Consider the following 14,584-nt stretch of genomic DNA (forward strand, 5'->3'; position numbering starts at 1 on the left):
GTGGGGAGGAGGAAGCGCAGGGGGAGGGGCAGCAGAGCCAGGCAGAGGAGCGGGGACGTGAGCAGGGCAGTGCTGCTTCGGCCGATGCAGCGCCTCCTGGAGGAGAGGAGGAGGAGACGCAGGCACCTGGAAGCGAGCCAGCTGGGGAACAACAGTCGGCGGAGGCGGCGCAGGGCTCAGGGGCAGCTCCTGCAGCAGAGGTGGTGGAGGAGTCGGAGCTAGAGGCCTCAGCTTCGTCGGTGCCTTCATCTGGGGAGGTGCCCCCCACCCCGCACCCTCAGGGCAGGAGGGGAGAGGCGAAGGCAGGCAGGGCAGTGCCAGCCTCTGGTGGAGCAGAGGTGGGGCGGAAGGCAGAGGCGGCAGAAGAGGCGCCCCCAGAGGGAGCTTCTGCGGCGGTGCGCGCGGGGGCAGCTGGCGGTGAGGAAGGAGGCCTGGAGGGGGGGGTGAAGCGTAGCCGCACCCCCACTTGGGCGGAGGCGACGGAGGAGCTGGCAGTAGCGAGCACCAGCGGGGAGAGCGGGTCTCCAGGGCTGGGGGAAAAGAAAAAGAAGAAGAAGAAGAAGGTCAGGCTGGGCGTGGCCAGGGGGGACTTTCACTCGGACTCTGAGGACTCCCTAGGCAGGTCGAGCGGTGAGAGCCGGGTGAGGGACATGGCTTCCCCACTGTCCGAGTGTGGGTATGACGGGGGGATGGTCCAACTGAGGCCCCCGAATGAGGTACCCTTTTTGGAGTATGAGGAGGAAGGGGGAGGGAGGTTTGGGGGGTTCAGCCTGTGATGGTGGGGCTTTAGTTTCTGTTTTGTTTGTGTCATGGCACAATATCTCAGAATAATGACGTGTAATGTGAGGGGGTTGTTAAGTGGGGAAAAGAGGAGGGGAGTTTTTCATTTTTTGTCTGCGCAGAGTTTTACGTTTTGTTTTTTGCAGGAGGTGCATCTGAGGTCCAGTGAGGACTCTCGGAAATTTACTTTGGAATGGAAGAAGGGGTTTTCTTTTTGGAGTGTGGGTGGGGCCCATTCCTCGGGGGTGGGAATTTTGGTTAGAGGGAGGGAAATAAAAATTGTGAATGTGTTCTCGTGGGTGCAGGGGCGGGTTCTTGTGGTGGATGGGGATTGGAGGGGCATAAAGTTGAGGATGGTAAGCGTTTATGCGCCAGCCATGATACAAAGGAGAAAGGAGTTTTTTGTATCTTTGGAGCAGGTATGTGCCACAAGTAGGTTTGTAGTGATGGGGGGGGACTTTAATGTCTCCCTTGAATCACCTGATTGGTCGGTGGCACACCTGAAAGGTGTGTTAGGGAGGTTCTCCCTGAAAGATGGGTTTAGGGAGGTGTGGCCAAAGGACCCAGGGCTTACCTGGGGGAACAGCAGGGGGGCCAAGTCCCGTCTCGATTTTGTTTTTGTTCCGGGGGGGCAGAGGGTGAAGGCGGCCGAGGTGATCCCCCTTTATTTTTCGGACCACAGTGGGGTGGTGGTGACAGTGGGGTGGGATGCGCCAGCCTTTGGGAGAGGGTGCTGGCGCATGAATACTCAGGTTTTAGAGGAGGAGGCCTTTTGCGTGCGCTTCAGGGAAGCGTACGCAGGGTGGGCAAAGCTGAAGCCTTTTTTTAGCTCGGCGGTGGAATGGTGGGAGGTGACGAAGGCCCGAATCAAGGCCTTTGTCATCACGTACTGCCGGGGGAAAAAAAGGAGGGAGCAGAGGTACTCCCTTAGGCTGCAGAGAGAGCTGGAGGGGCTCTACGTGGGATGGAACAACGGGGGGGAGTTTGACGAGGGGAGGTGGGAGGCCTTAAAGGCAGAGCTTAAGAGCATGCATGAGGACAAGGCACGCTCCCTGGCTTTTAGGAGCCAAGGAGAGAAATACGAGGAGGATGAGACCTGTTCCTCGTATTTCTTCCAGAGGGTGAGGGCGGTGAGGGCAAAGAGGGTGATGGAAGGGCTGAGGGGGGAGGACGGGAGGGTGCATAGAGGAACGCAGGAGATGCTAAAGGTGGCCTCCTGCTACTACTCGCTCCTCTTCGGGGAAAGGGAGGTGGACAGGAGTGCCTCCGAGCGTTTTCTGGGCTTGGTGGAGGAGAGGGTGCCGGAGGGAGTGAGGGCAGTACTGGAGATGCCTTTCAGCTCGGAGGAGCTGAAAAAGGCACTCTCCGGGATGAAGGGAGGGAAGGTCCCGGGGAAGGATGGGCTTCCCAAGGAATTTTATTTTAAATTCTGGGAGCTGGTGGGCCGGGATTTTTTAGAGGTCGTTCGGGAGATCCACGAGAGGGGGGAGCTCGCCCCTTCGATGAAGGAGGGAGTGGTGGCCTTGCTCTATAAGAAGGGCGATGAGCTTGATTTGAACAACTGGCGCCCGATAACACTTCTGGGCGTCGACTATAAGCTCATCGCCCGGGCACTGGCGGGCAGGCTGAGGTTGGCCATGCCATTCCTGGTGGGGGAGGATCAGACCTGTGGGGTGGAGGGCAGGTCCGTAGCATGGAACCTCCAGCTCACGAGGGACGTTTTTTGTTGGGTGGAGGAGAGGAACCTACCGTTGATTTTTGTTTCTCTAGACATGGAGAAGGCTTTCGACAGGGTCAGCCATGGGTTTTTGTTTGGGGTTTTGGCGCGCTTGGGCTTTGGGGTGGGGTTTTTGAGGTGGCTGCAGCTCCTGTATAAAGGGGTAGGGAGTAGGGTAGGGGTCAACGGGTTTTTGGGGGAGATGGTGGGGCAGAAGGGGGGGGTAAGGCAGGGTTGCCCTTTGTCACCGCTCCTCTTCGTGCTTTACATAGAGCCGATGGCCGAGGCAGTGCGGAGGGACGGAGGGATAAGAGGGGTCCCAATGCCAGGAGCAGGGGGGGAGAGCGTGAAGGCAGGGCTGTACGCAGACGATGTCTGTCTGTTTTTGGAGGGGGACGGGAGTGTGCGGAGGGCAATGGAGGTGGTGGGGGACTTTGCCAGGGGGGCGGGGGCTTCTGTTAACCTGGCAAAGTCCACCATGAAGTATTTAGGGGCGTGGAAGGGTAGAAGGGATGGACAGTGTGGGCTGCAGGTAAGTATAGGGCCAGTGAGGGTCCTGGGGGTAGAGTTTGGAGAGGGAGACAGGCGGGACGCAGTGAGGAACTGGGAGAAGAGGGTGGCGGGTGTGAAGACCAAGTTAGGCCTCTGGTCAACACGCCGGCTCACACTGTCCGGGAGGGTGGTAGCGGTAAAGGCCGACATTTTTCCGTTTTTAGTTTATTTGTCGTATGTTTTTCCTTTGCCCGTGCGGCTTAAGAGGGAGCTGGTGCGGGCGGTGTTCAAGTTTTTGTGGGGGGGGGGTTACGAGTATATAAGGAGAGAGGTAATGTATATGGCGGTGGAGGAGGGAGGGAGGGATGTGTTACATGTTCCGCTTAAGTTAGATGTGTTGTTTTTTTGTAATTTGTGTGTTTCCTTGGTTTCCCCGGTTTGTCATAAGTTTCAGTATTTTGTTCGTTTTTGGTTTTCGTCCTGTGTGCGGTTTTTGGTGGGGTGGGACAACAGGGTGCCGAGGGGGCAGGTGGCCCCTGCGCATTATGTGCAGGTGGGGCGCTGGGCCAAGAGGCACAAGGAGTGTGCAGACAAGGGGCTGGTGCTGCAGCACAGGGCCCTGTACAAGGCCTTAAAGGCTCGGCTGAGGCCTGTGGGGGGGACAGGAGTGCCGGTGGGGCGGGAGGTCTGGGCGGCGATCCAGCCAAAGGGCCTGGAGAACCGCCTAAGGGACCTGAACTGGCTGGTGGCCTACGGGAGGCTGCCAGTGAGGGACGTCCTGTACCGGCACGGGCTGACTCAGAACAGGTTCTGTCCCAGGGAGGGCTGTGGGAGGGAGGAAGAGACCGTGGCCCATGTCTTCTGGGGCTGCCCCTTTGCCCAGGAGGTGTGGCAGCTGATGGGGAGGAGGTACAGGAGGGTAAGGGGGGTGACACGGGAGGGAGTGTTTTTTGGAGAGGGGTTGGGGAGGGAGAAGGGGAGGGCCAGGTTTCAGACGCTGCTGCTGCTGAGCCTGGCGAAGCAGAAGCTGTGGGGGGCGCGGGGGGAGAGGGGGGCGGTGAAGACGGGGTGGACAGGGAGGGGGGTGGTGCGGATGGTGGAGGCGGAGGTGGAGCGGCGCTTCGGATGGGAGGTGCTGAGCTGGGGATTCCACGCTGCATGGGAGCGATGGAAGGGGGTGATATAAGGGTTTTTGAGGGGTTTGGTTGTGGTTCTGCTTTTGTTTCTGTTCTTGGTTGTGTTGCTGGTTTCTGTTCTGTTTTTGTTTGTATTGAAATGTGTTTGTACAGTGGGAATGTGTTGGGACTTTAGGGGAGGGGGGGGTTTTGAGTTTACTTTTGTCAAGACGATGTGATTTGGGTTTTGTTGTTCAGTGTTGTAAGGGAATGTGATGTGTAATGTGTTTGGTGCGGACCAATAAATTAATTTAAATACAAAAAAATCTGTTCTTATCAGTTTAATATCTGATACGTCCCCTATCAGGGGACTATATATTAAACGGATTTTTGGCACAGGGAGTCGGAGAAGGAGCTTGCTCCGTCCGCTTCAAGCATCGACCCGTTATTGCAGTGCGTTCGGGAACGGTGCGCCTCTCCAAGTTTTGTGCAAAAAAAGGTTGTGTTTTGTTGTCCTTTACTAGGTGGGTGGGTTGCCCTGTTCTTCCCCCTTTTTGTTTGTTTGTTTGTTTGTTTGTTTATTTTGTATGTATGTAAATTGTGTTGTAAATAGGGTGAATATGTGCCCTTGTTGTAAGTGTGCTTGCCTCTGTTTTTTAGCAAAATGATGTAGTTTTCTGTGCGGGACGTAACTGTTTGTTGTCATTGCGCTGTCTCGCTTTTCCCACCTTCCCTCTCGGATTGTCTGTCCGGCCGGCTGGCGGCAGTGGCAACCACGGGTCATGGGGAGTGGCTGGGAAGGGGGCCGGAGGCGCCTGGTGCGCTGAAAGGTCACATTTCGCTCGGGTTTCTCTTCAGCACGCACAAATCTTTCGCCTTTTACTAAAGATTTCCGTGGAGAGGAACGCACCTGAGTTTGTGCTATTTTTGGATGCTCCGTCCACAGGGCGGGGCAACTTCGAACGGTTTAAGGACAGACGGCAATGTGCGACAGGTATGCGGGTTGCTTGCGAGTCGCCGACTTGCTCGTTTCTGGCTTATCGCCTGCTTGCCGCGTGCGATCGATGCCCCGCTCGCTAAATAGCTTTGGTCGCTGCCTAGAGAGCAGCTATTCGGTAAGTGACTCGGTAGTAAGTACGTAACAGCGTACTCGGTATGTGTCGAGTGTTTTTGGCGGCTGTGCCTGCCAGTGGAGGACAGTGGATCTTGGTGGGAGGAGCCAGCTGAGTCCGGTCGTTACGGTAGCTCGCCGACCGGCCAGTCAGTGCGTGCGCAGGGTTCTTGGGAAGGCGGGGAGGGGGGCCGGCCCCTGGGCCAGGTGGCGTCTTCCCCCGAGCGCGGTCCGGGGCCACCGGGAGGGCGCCGTCGGCAGGGGCCAGTGTGCGGTTATCGCTTCTCGGCCTTTTGGCTAAGATCAAGTGTAGTATCTGTTCTTATCAGTTTAATATCTGATACGTCCCCTATCAGGGGACTATATATTAAACGGATTTTTGGCACAGGGAGTCGGAGAAGGAGCTTGCTCCGTCCGCTTCAAGCATCGACCCGTTATTGCAGTGCGTTCGGGAACGGTGCGCCTCTCCAAGTTTTGTGCAAAAAAAGGTTGTGTTTTGTTGTCCTTTACTAGGTGGGTGGGTTGCCCTGTTCTTCCCCCTTTTTGTTTGTTTGTTTGTTTGTTTGTTTATTTTGTATGTATGTAAATTGTGTTGTAAATAGGGTGAATATGTGCCCTTGTTGTAAGTGTGCTTGCCTCTGTTTTTTAGCAAAATGATGTAGTTTTCTGTGCGGGACGTAACTGTTTGTTGTCATTGCGCTGTCTCGCTTTTCCCACCTTCCCTCTCGGATTGTCTGTCCGGCCGGCTGGCGGCAGTGGCAACCACGGGTCATGGGGAGTGGCTGGGAAGGGGGCCGGAGGCGCCTGGTGCGCTGAAAGGTCACATTTCGCTCGGGTTTCTCTTCAGCACGCACAAATCTTTCGCCTTTTACTAAAGATTTCCGTGGAGAGGAACGCACCTGAGTTTGTGCTATTTTTGGATGCTCCGTCCACAGGGCGGGGCAACTTCGAACGGTTTAAGGACAGACGGCAATGTGCGACAGGTATGCGGGTTGCTTGCGAGTCGCCGACTTGCTCGTTTCTGGCTTATCGCCTGCTTGCCGCGTGCGATCGATGCCCCGCTCGCTAAATAGCTTTGGTCGCTGCCTAGAGAGCAGCTATTCGGTAAGTGACTCGGTAGTAAGTACGTAACAGCGTACTCGGTATGTGTCGAGTGTTTTTGGCGGCTGTGCCTGCCAGTGGAGGACAGTGGATCTTGGTGGGAGGAGCCAGCTGAGTCCGGTCGTTACGGTAGCTCGCCGACCGGCCAGTCAGTGCGTGCGCAGGGTTCTTGGGAAGGCGGGGAGGGGGGCCGGCCCCTGGGCCAGGTGGCGTCTTCCCCCGAGCGCGGTCCGGGGCCACCGGGAGGGCGCCGTCGGCAGGGGCCAGTGTGCGGTTATCGCTTCTCGGCCTTTTGGCTAAGATCAAGTGTAGTATCTGTTCTTATCAGTTTAATATCTGATACGTCCCCTATCAGGGGACTATATATTAAACGGATTTTTGGCACAGGGAGTCGGAGAAGGAGCTTGCTCCGTCCGCTTCAAGCATCGACCCGTTATTGCAGTGCGTTCGGGAACGGTGCGCCTCTCCAAGTTTTGTGCAAAAAAAGGTTGTGTTTTGTTGTCCTTTACTAGGTGGGTGGGTTGCCCTGTTCTTCCCCCTTTTTGTTTGTTTGTTTGTTTGTTTGTTTATTTTGTATGTATGTAAATTGTGTTGTAAATAGGGTGAATATGTGCCCTTGTTGTAAGTGTGCTTGCCTCTGTTTTTTAGCAAAATGATGTAGTTTTCTGTGCGGGACGTAACTGTTTGTTGTCATTGCGCTGTCTCGCTTTTCCCACCTTCCCTCTCGGATTGTCTGTCCGGCCGGCTGGCGGCAGTGGCAACCACGGGTCATGGGGAGTGGCTGGGAAGGGGGCCGGAGGCGCCTGGTGCGCTGAAAGGTCACATTTCGCTCGGGTTTCTCTTCAGCACGCACAAATCTTTCGCCTTTTACTAAAGATTTCCGTGGAGAGGAACGCACCTGAGTTTGTGCTATTTTTGGATGCTCCGTCCACAGGGCGGGGCAACTTCGAACGGTTTAAGGACAGACGGCAATGTGCGACAGGTATGCGGGTTGCTTGCGAGTCGCCGACTTGCTCGTTTCTGGCTTATCGCCTGCTTGCCGCGTGCGATCGATGCCCCGCTCGCTAAATAGCTTTGGTCGCTGCCTAGAGAGCAGCTATTCGGTAAGTGACTCGGTAGTAAGTACGTAACAGCGTACTCGGTATGTGTCGAGTGTTTTTGGCGGCTGTGCCTGCCAGTGGAGGACAGTGGATCTTGGTGGGAGGAGCCAGCTGAGTCCGGTCGTTACGGTAGCTCGCCGACCGGCCAGTCAGTGCGTGCGCAGGGTTCTTGGGAAGGCGGGGAGGGGGGCCGGCCCCTGGGCCAGGTGGCGTCTTCCCCCGAGCGCGGTCCGGGGCCACCGGGAGGGCGCCGTCGGCAGGGGCCAGTGTGCGGTTATCGCTTCTCGGCCTTTTGGCTAAGATCAAGTGTAGTATCTGTTCTTATCAGTTTAATATCTGATACGTCCCCTATCAGGGGACTATATATTAAACGGATTTTTGGCACAGGGAGTCGGAGAAGGAGCTTGCTCCGTCCGCTTCAAGCATCGACCCGTTATTGCAGTGCGTTCGGGAACGGTGCGCCTCTCCAAGTTTTGTGCAAAAAAAGGTTGTGTTTTGTTGTCCTTTACTAGGTGGGTGGGTTGCCCTGTTCTTCCCCCTTTTTGTTTGTTTGTTTGTTTGTTTGTTTATTTTGTATGTATGTAAATTGTGTTGTAAATAGGGTGAATATGTGCCCTTGTTGTAAGTGTGCTTGCCTCTGTTTTTTAGCAAAATGATGTAGTTTTCTGTGCGGGACGTAACTGTTTGTTGTCATTGCGCTGTCTCGCTTTTCCCACCTTCCCTCTCGGATTGTCTGTCCGGCCGGCTGGCGGCAGTGGCAACCACGGGTCATGGGGAGTGGCTGGGAAGGGGGCCGGAGGCGCCTGGTGCGCTGAAAGGTCACATTTCGCTCGGGTTTCTCTTCAGCACGCACAAATCTTTCGCCTTTTACTAAAGATTTCCGTGGAGAGGAACGCACCTGAGTTTGTGCTATTTTTGGATGCTCCGTCCACAGGGCGGGGCAACTTCGAACGGTTTAAGGACAGACGGCAATGTGCGACAGGTATGCGGGTTGCTTGCGAGTCGCCGACTTGCTCGTTTCTGGCTTATCGCCTGCTTGCCGCGTGCGATCGATGCCCCGCTCGCTAAATAGCTTTGGTCGCTGCCTAGAGAGCAGCTATTCGGTAAGTGACTCGGTAGTAAGTACGTAACAGCGTACTCGGTATGTGTCGAGTGTTTTTGGCGGCTGTGCCTGCCAGTGGAGGACAGTGGATCTTGGTGGGAGGAGCCAGCTGAGTCCGGTCGTTACGGTAGCTCGCCGACCGGCCAGTCAGTGCGTGCGCAGGGTTCTTGGGAAGGCGGGGAGGGGGGCCGGCCCCTGGGCCAGGTGGCGTCTTCCCCCGAGCGCGGTCCGGGGCCACCGGGAGGGCGCCGTCGGCAGGGGCCAGTGTGCGGTTATCGCTTCTCGGCCTTTTGGCTAAGATCAAGTGTAGTATCTGTTCTTATCAGTTTAATATCTGATACGTCCCCTATCAGGGGACTATATATTAAACGGATTTTTGGCACAGGGAGTCGGAGAAGGAGCTTGCTCCGTCCGCTTCAAGCATCGACCCGTTATTGCAGTGCGTTCGGGAACGGTGCGCCTCTCCAAGTTTTGTGCAAAAAAAGGTTGTGTTTTGTTGTCCTTTACTAGGTGGGTGGGTTGCCCTGTTCTTCCCCCTTTTTGTTTGTTTGTTTGTTTGTTTGTTTATTTTGTATGTATGTAAATTGTGTTGTAAATAGGGTGAATATGTGCCCTTGTTGTAAGTGTGCTTGCCTCTGTTTTTTAGCAAAATGATGTAGTTTTCTGTGCGGGACGTAACTGTTTGTTGTCATTGCGCTGTCTCGCTTTTCCCACCTTCCCTCTCGGATTGTCTGTCCGGCCGGCTGGCGGCAGTGGCAACCACGGGTCATGGGGAGTGGCTGGGAAGGGGGCCGGAGGCGCCTGGTGCGCTGAAAGGTCACATTTCGCTCGGGTTTCTCTTCAGCACGCACAAATCTTTCGCCTTTTACTAAAGATTTCCGTGGAGAGGAACGCACCTGAGTTTGTGCTATTTTTGGATGCTCCGTCCACAGGGCGGGGCAACTTCGAACGGTTTAAGGACAGACGGCAATGTGCGACAGGTATGCGGGTTGCTTGCGAGTCGCCGACTTGCTCGTTTCTGGCTTATCGCCTGCTTGCCGCGTGCGATCGATGCCCCGCTCGCTAAATAGCTTTGGTCGCTGCCTAGAGAGCAGCTATTCGGTAAGTGACTCGGTAGTAAGTACGTAACAGCGTACTCGGTATGTGTCGAGTGTTTTTGGCGGCTGTGCCTGCCAGTGGAGGACAGTGGATCTTGGTGGGAGGAGCCAGCTGAGTCCGGTCGTTACGGTAGCTCGCCGACCGGCCAGTCAGTGCGTGCGCAGGGTTCTTGGGAAGGCGGGGAGGGGGGCCGGCCCCTGGGCCAGGTGGCGTCTTCCCCCGAGCGCGGTCCGGGGCCACCGGGAGGGCGCCGTCGGCAGGGGCCAGTGTGCGGTTATCGCTTCTCGGCCTTTTGGCTAAGATCAAGGGTAAGATCCATGATGGTTCATGGATCCCCTAGGGTCTCTGCCGGAGGTCTGGAGCGTACTCCACCTGCTCTCAAGCCAGGCTTCGGCCTGGTGGTGAGGAGCGATCGGGGGTTTTTAGGTTCCCCCTGATAGACTAGTACCCTTCGGGGTTAGAAATGTACCCTTCGGGGCCTGAATTGAACCCTTCGGGGGCTTGAATTGTACCCTTCGGGGTTATCTGATTGGATTTATTGCTACTGGAAATTGGATTTGGATATGGATTGACTTGGATTTTGATTCGGACAACGGCGTTGTTGTACATATGTGAATAGGCTTAGTTAGAGTAGATTTAATAATAAAAAGGTAAAACTCTTAGCCAACGCTAATGCCTTGACTTTGAGCTTCACCACAAAAAAAAAAAAAAAAAAAAAAAAAAAAAAAATCTGTTCTTATCAGTTTAATATCTGATACGTCCCCTATCAGGGGACTATATATTAAACGGATTTTTGGCACAGGGAGTCGGAGAAGGAGCTTGCTCCGTCCGCTTCAAGCATCGACCCGTTATTGCAGTGCGTTCGGGAACGGTGCGCCTCTCCAAGTTTTGTGCAAAAAAAGGTTGTGTTTTGTTGTCCTTTACTAGGTGGGTGGGTTGCCCTGTTCTTCCCCCTTTTTGTTTGTTTGTTTGTTTGTTTGTTTATTTTGTATGTATGTAAATTGTGTTGTAAATAGGGTGAATATGTGCCCTTGTTGTAAGTGTGCTTGCCTCTGTTTTTTAGCAAAATGATGTAGTTTTCTGTGCGGGACGTAACTGTTTGTTGTCATTGCGCTGTCTCGCTTTTCCCACCTTCCCTCTCGGATTGTCTGTCCGGCCGGCTGGCGGCAGTGGCAACCACGGGTCATGGGGAGTGGCTGGGAAGGGGGCCGGAGGCGCCTGGTGCGCTGAAAGGTCACATTTCGCTCGGGTTTCTCTTCAGCACGCACAAATCTTTCGCCTTTTACTAAAGATTTCCGTGGAGAGGAACGCACCTGAGTTTGTGCTATTTTTGGATGCTCCGTCCACAGGGCGGGGCAACTTCGAACGGTTTAAGGACAGACGGCAATGTGCGACAGGTATGCGGGTTGCTTGCGAGTCGCCGACTTGCTCGTTTCTGGCTTATCGCCTGCTTGCCGCGTGCGATCGATGCCCCGCTCGCTAAATAGCTTTGGTCGCTGCCTAGAGAGCAGCTATTCGGTAAGTGACTCGGTAGTAAGTACGTAACAGCGTACTCGGTATGTGTCGAGTGTTTTTGGCGGCTGTGCCTGCCAGTGGAGGACAGTGGATCTTGGTGGGAGGAGCCAGCTGAGTCCGGTCGTTACGGTAGCTCGCCGACCGGCCAGTCAGTGCGTGCGCAGGGTTCTTGGGAAGGCGGGGAGGGGGGCCGGCCCCTGGGCCAGGTGGCGTCTTCCCCCGAGCGCGGTCCGGGGCCACCGGGAGGGCGCCGTCGGCAGGGGCCAGTGTGCGGTTATCGCTTCTCGGCCTTTTGGCTAAGATCAAGTGTAGTATCTGTTCTTATCAGTTTAATATCTGATACGTCCCCTATCAGGGGACTATATATTAAACGGATTTTTGGCACAGGGAGTCGGAGAAGGAGCTTGCTCCGTCCGCTTCAAGCATCGACCCGTTATTGCAGTGCGTTCGGGAACGGTGCGCCTCTCCAAGTTTTGTGCAAAAAAAGGTTGTGTTTTGTTGTCCTTTACTAGGTGGGTGGGTTGCCCTGTTCTTCCCCCTTTTTGTTTGTTTGTTTGTTTGTTTGTTTATTTTGTATGTATGTAAATTGTGTTGTAAATAGGGTGAATATGTGCCCTTGTTGTAAGTGTGCTTGCCTCTGTTTTTTAGCAAAATGATGTAGTTTTCTGTGCGGGACGTAACTGTTTGTTGTCATTGCGCTGTCTCGCTTTTCCCACCTTCCCTCTCGGATTGTCTGTCCGGCCGGCTGGCGGCAGTGGCAACCACGGGTCATGGGGAGTGGCTGGGAAGGGGGCCGGAGGCGCCTGGTGCGCTGAAAGGTCACATTTCGCTCGGGTTTCTCTTCAGCACGCACAAATCTTTCGCCTTTTACTAAAGATTTCCGTGGAGAGGAACGCACCTGAGTTTGTGCTATTTTTGGATGCTCCGTCCACAGGGCGGGGCAACTTCGAACGGTTTAAGGACAGACGGCAATGTGCGACAGGTATGCGGGTTGCTTGCGAGTCGCCGACTTGCTCGTTTCTGGCTTATCGCCTGCTTGCCGCGTGCGATCGATGCCCCGCTCGCTAAATAGCTTTGGTCGCTGCCTAGAGAGCAGCTATTCGGTAAGTGACTCGGTAGTAAGTACGTAACAGCGTACTCGGTATGTGTCGAGTGTTTTTGGCGGCTGTGCCTGCCAGTGGAGGACAGTGGATCTTGGTGGGAGGAGCCAGCTGAGTCCGGTCGTTACGGTAGCTCGCCGACCGGCCAGTCAGTGCGTGCGCAGGGTTCTTGGGAAGGCGGGGAGGGGGGCCGGCCCCTGGGCCAGGTGGCGTCTTCCCCCGAGCGCGGTCCGGGGCCACCGGGAGGGCGCCGTCGGCAGGGGCCAGTGTGCGGTTATCGCTTCTCGGCCTTTTGGCTAAGATCAAGTGTAGTATCTGTTCTTATCAGTTTAATATCTGATACGTCCCCTATCAGGGGACTATATATTAAACGGATTTTTGGCACAGGGAGTCGGAGAAGGAGCTTGCTCCGTCCGCTTCAAGCATCGACCCGTTATTGCAGTGCGTTCGGGAACGGTGCGCCTCTCCAAGTTTTGTGCAAAAAAAGGTTGTGTTTTGTTGTCCTTTACTAGGTGGGTGGGTTGCCCTGTTCTTCCCCCTTTTTGTTTGTTTGTTTGTTTGTTTGTTTATTTTGTATGTATGTAAATTGTGTTGTAAATAGGGTGAATATGTGCCCTTGTTGTAAGTGTGCTTGCCTCTGTTTTTTAGCAAAATGATGTAGTTTTCTGTGCGGGACGTAACTGTTTGTTGTCATTGCGCTGTCTCGCTTTTCCCACCTTCCCTCTCGGATTGTCTGTCCGGCCGGCTGGCGGCAGTGGCAACCACGGGTCATGGGGAGTGGCTGGGAAGGGGGCCGGAGGCGCCTGGTGCGCTGAAAGGTCACATTTCGCTCGGGTTTCTCTTCAGCACGCACAAATCTTTCGCCTTTTACTAAAGATTTCCGTGGAGAGGAACGCACCTGAGTTTGTGCTATTTTTGGATGCTCCGTCCACAGGGCGGGGCAACTTCGAACGGTTTAAGGACAGACGGCAATGTGCGACAGGTATGCGGGTTGCTTGCGAGTCGCCGACTTGCTCGTTTCTGGCTTATCGCCTGCTTGCCGCGTGCGATCGATGCCCCGCTCGCTAAATAGCTTTGGTCGCTGCCTAGAGAGCAGCTATTCGGTAAGTGACTCGGTAGTAAGTACGTAACAGCGTACTCGGTATGTGTCGAGTGTTTTTGGCGGCTGTGCCTGCCAGTGGAGGACAGTGGATCTTGGTGGGAGGAGCCAGCTGAGTCCGGTCGTTACGGTAGCTCGCCGACCGGCCAGTCAGTGCGTGCGCAGGGTTCTTGGGAAGGCGGGGAGGGGGGCCGGCCCCTGGGCCAGGTGGCGTCTTCCCCCGAGCGCGGTCCGGGGCCACCGGGAGGGCGCCGTCGGCAGGGGCCAGTGTGCGGTTATCGCTTCTCGGCCTTTTGGCTAAGATCAAGTGTAGTATCTGTTCTTATCAGTTTAATATCTGATACGTCCCCTATCAGGGGACTATATATTAAACGGATTTTTGGCACAGGGAGTCGGAGAAGGAGCTTGCTCCGTCCGCTTCAAGCATCGACCCGTTATTGCAGTGCGTTCGGGAACGGTGCGCCTCTCCAAGTTTTGTGCAAAAAAAGGTTGTGTTTTGTTGTCCTTTACTAGGTGGGTGGGTTGCCCTGTTCTTCCCCCTTTTTGTTTGTTTGTTTGTTTGTTTGTTTATTTTGTATGTATGTAAATTGTGTTGTAAATAGGGTGAATATGTGCCCTTGTTGTAAGTGTGCTTGCCTCTGTTTTTTAGCAAAATGATGTAGTTTTCTGTGCGGGACGTAACTGTTTGTTGTCATTGCGCTGTCTCGCTTTTCCCACCTTCCCTCTCGGATTGTCTGTCCGGCCGGCTGGCGGCAGTGGCAACCACGGGTCATGGGGAGTGGCTGGGAAGGGGGCCGGAGGCGCCTGGTGCGCTGAAAGGTCACATTTCGCTCGGGTTTCTCTTCAGCACGCACAAATCTTTCGCCTTTTACTAAAGATTTCCGTGGAGAGGAACGCACCTGAGTTTGTGCTATTTTTGGATGCTCCGTCCACAGGGCGGGGCAACTTCGAACGGTTTAAGGACAGACGGCAATGTGCGACAGGTATGCGGGTTGCTTGCGAGTCGCCGACTTGCTCGTTTCTGGCTTATCGCCTGCTTGCCGCGTGCGATCGATGCCCCGCTCGCTAAATAGCTTTGGTCGCTGCCTAGAGAGCAGCTATTCGGTAAGTGACTCGGTAGTAAGTACGTAACAGCGTACTCGGTATGTGTCGAGTGTTTTTGGCGGCTGTGCCTGCCAGTGGAGGACAGTGGATCTTGGTGGGAGGAGCCAGCTGAGTCCGGTCGTTACGGTAGCTCGCCGACCGGCCAGTCAG

At 55.0% G+C, this 14,584-nt stretch overlaps 16 non-coding genes and 2 pseudogenes across 16 annotated transcripts; all 18 read left to right on the top strand.

Moving 5' to 3' along the window:
* The first annotated feature begins 4,405 nt into the window (after positions 1–4,405).
* Positions 4,406–4,583, top strand: LOC133120319 (U2 spliceosomal RNA; annotated as a pseudogene).
* A 359-nt stretch (positions 4,584–4,942) lies between these two features.
* On the top strand, positions 4,943–5,059 carry LOC133120393 (U5 spliceosomal RNA). Its single transcript, XR_009707274.1, has one exon. It is a non-coding gene; the product is annotated as a U5 spliceosomal RNA (small nuclear RNA).
* Positions 5,060–5,492: 433 nt separating this feature from the next.
* Positions 5,493–5,683, top strand: LOC133120455 (U2 spliceosomal RNA). The gene has a single exon (XR_009707333.1). It is a non-coding gene; the product is annotated as a U2 spliceosomal RNA (small nuclear RNA).
* A 359-nt stretch (positions 5,684–6,042) lies between these two features.
* On the top strand, positions 6,043–6,159 carry LOC133120394 (U5 spliceosomal RNA). The gene has a single exon (XR_009707275.1). It is a non-coding gene; the product is annotated as a U5 spliceosomal RNA (small nuclear RNA).
* A 433-nt stretch (positions 6,160–6,592) lies between these two features.
* LOC133120456 (U2 spliceosomal RNA) lies at positions 6,593–6,783 on the top strand. The gene has a single exon (XR_009707334.1). It is a non-coding gene; the product is annotated as a U2 spliceosomal RNA (small nuclear RNA).
* A 359-nt stretch (positions 6,784–7,142) lies between these two features.
* On the top strand, positions 7,143–7,259 carry LOC133120395 (U5 spliceosomal RNA). Its single transcript, XR_009707276.1, has one exon. It is a non-coding gene; the product is annotated as a U5 spliceosomal RNA (small nuclear RNA).
* Positions 7,260–7,692: 433 nt separating this feature from the next.
* Positions 7,693–7,883, top strand: LOC133120458 (U2 spliceosomal RNA). Its single transcript, XR_009707336.1, has one exon. It is a non-coding gene; the product is annotated as a U2 spliceosomal RNA (small nuclear RNA).
* Positions 7,884–8,242: 359 nt separating this feature from the next.
* Positions 8,243–8,359, top strand: LOC133120396 (U5 spliceosomal RNA). Its single transcript, XR_009707277.1, has one exon. It is a non-coding gene; the product is annotated as a U5 spliceosomal RNA (small nuclear RNA).
* Positions 8,360–8,792: 433 nt separating this feature from the next.
* On the top strand, positions 8,793–8,983 carry LOC133120459 (U2 spliceosomal RNA). The gene has a single exon (XR_009707337.1). It is a non-coding gene; the product is annotated as a U2 spliceosomal RNA (small nuclear RNA).
* Positions 8,984–9,342: 359 nt separating this feature from the next.
* LOC133120398 (U5 spliceosomal RNA) lies at positions 9,343–9,459 on the top strand. The gene has a single exon (XR_009707279.1). It is a non-coding gene; the product is annotated as a U5 spliceosomal RNA (small nuclear RNA).
* An 829-nt stretch (positions 9,460–10,288) lies between these two features.
* Positions 10,289–10,498, top strand: LOC133120329 (U2 spliceosomal RNA; annotated as a pseudogene).
* A 359-nt stretch (positions 10,499–10,857) lies between these two features.
* On the top strand, positions 10,858–10,974 carry LOC133120399 (U5 spliceosomal RNA). Its single transcript, XR_009707280.1, has one exon. It is a non-coding gene; the product is annotated as a U5 spliceosomal RNA (small nuclear RNA).
* A 433-nt stretch (positions 10,975–11,407) lies between these two features.
* Positions 11,408–11,598, top strand: LOC133120460 (U2 spliceosomal RNA). The gene has a single exon (XR_009707338.1). It is a non-coding gene; the product is annotated as a U2 spliceosomal RNA (small nuclear RNA).
* A 359-nt stretch (positions 11,599–11,957) lies between these two features.
* Positions 11,958–12,074, top strand: LOC133120400 (U5 spliceosomal RNA). Its single transcript, XR_009707281.1, has one exon. It is a non-coding gene; the product is annotated as a U5 spliceosomal RNA (small nuclear RNA).
* Positions 12,075–12,507: 433 nt separating this feature from the next.
* On the top strand, positions 12,508–12,698 carry LOC133120461 (U2 spliceosomal RNA). Its single transcript, XR_009707339.1, has one exon. It is a non-coding gene; the product is annotated as a U2 spliceosomal RNA (small nuclear RNA).
* A 359-nt stretch (positions 12,699–13,057) lies between these two features.
* On the top strand, positions 13,058–13,174 carry LOC133120401 (U5 spliceosomal RNA). Its single transcript, XR_009707282.1, has one exon. It is a non-coding gene; the product is annotated as a U5 spliceosomal RNA (small nuclear RNA).
* A 433-nt stretch (positions 13,175–13,607) lies between these two features.
* On the top strand, positions 13,608–13,798 carry LOC133120462 (U2 spliceosomal RNA). The gene has a single exon (XR_009707340.1). It is a non-coding gene; the product is annotated as a U2 spliceosomal RNA (small nuclear RNA).
* A 359-nt stretch (positions 13,799–14,157) lies between these two features.
* LOC133120402 (U5 spliceosomal RNA) lies at positions 14,158–14,274 on the top strand. Its single transcript, XR_009707283.1, has one exon. It is a non-coding gene; the product is annotated as a U5 spliceosomal RNA (small nuclear RNA).
* The last annotated feature ends 310 nt before the right edge of the window (positions 14,275–14,584 follow it).

Source organism: Conger conger, unplaced genomic scaffold, assembly GCF_963514075.1.
Source record: "Conger conger unplaced genomic scaffold, fConCon1.1 SCAFFOLD_86, whole genome shotgun sequence".
NCBI lineage: Eukaryota > Metazoa > Chordata > Actinopteri > Anguilliformes > Congridae > Conger > Conger conger.